This window comes from Cucurbita pepo, chromosome 16 (assembly GCF_057944985.1).
Source record: "Cucurbita pepo subsp. pepo isolate OVF chromosome 16, ASM5794498v1, whole genome shotgun sequence".
Lineage (NCBI taxonomy): Eukaryota > Viridiplantae > Streptophyta > Magnoliopsida > Cucurbitales > Cucurbitaceae > Cucurbita > Cucurbita pepo.
Window position 1 is genome coordinate 7,900,447 of NC_141813.1, and position 953 is coordinate 7,901,399.

General features: G+C 39.9%; 1 non-coding gene across 1 annotated transcript; it reads right to left on the reverse strand.

Moving 5' to 3' along the window:
* Positions 1-679: 679 nt before the first annotated feature.
* On the reverse strand, positions 680-753 carry TRNAN-GUU (transfer RNA asparagine (anticodon GUU)). The gene has a single exon. It is a non-coding gene; the product is annotated as a tRNA-Asn (tRNA).
* Between the last annotated feature and the right edge of the window lie 200 nt (positions 754-953).

Genomic DNA, 953 nt, shown 5'->3' on the forward strand with positions numbered 1-953 from the left:
TCTTGATGGTCATCATCTCAATTTCGACCCAAAAACTAACTTCTCTAATTGCACAAAATTCTAGCAGTTCAAACTCTTGTATTACAAATATTGAGGCTAGGATCCCTCTCATGTCTTGTGAAAACTAACTTCTCTAACTGCACAAAATTCTAGAAGTTCAAACTCTTGTATTACAAATGTTGAGGCTAGGATCCATCTCATGTCTTGTGAAAACTAACTTATCTAACTGCACAAAATTCAAACTCTTGTATTACATTGTTGAGGCTAGGATCTCTCTCTAACTGCACAAAATTCTAGCTGTTTCTCTAACTGCACAAAATTCTAGCGGTTAAGGCTAGGATCCCTCTCTCATGTCTTGTGAAAACTAACTTCTCTAATTTCTTGTATGTCTGCATAGGATCCCTCCCCCTCTCATTTCTTGTAAATCTGCTATGCTAGCTAATAGAGCCCAAGCACCATGACTTACTAGCTTCTTCCCCTTGAAAGTGAAGATCACTTTGGGTGAACCTCGATCATTGATCATTTACTCCATTGAACTTGAAACTTTCCTCAATGGGAAGTTTGAATATCACTTCCTTGGCATGAAAATCAAGGAATGTGTATCACCTTAAAAGGATTGCTTCTCCTCACTTGGCAACATCTCCTAGTCGTCACTAGTTAAGCATTGCTTCACTCCCATAGCTAGAAGGAGGGCTTGAACCTCCAACCTTATGGTTAACAACCACACACTCTAACCAACTAAGCTATTCCAGCCAATCTTTTGTTATCATCCAAGCCCACCACTAGTAGATATTGTCAGCTTTCAATCTTTACGTATCACCATCAGCCTCACGGTTTTAAACTGCATCTATTAGGAAGAGGTTTTTAGACCCTTGTAAGAAATGTTTCTTCCCCTCTCCAATCAATGTGGGATTGCATAAGCCACCCCTTTTGTGGGCCCAACATCCTCACTG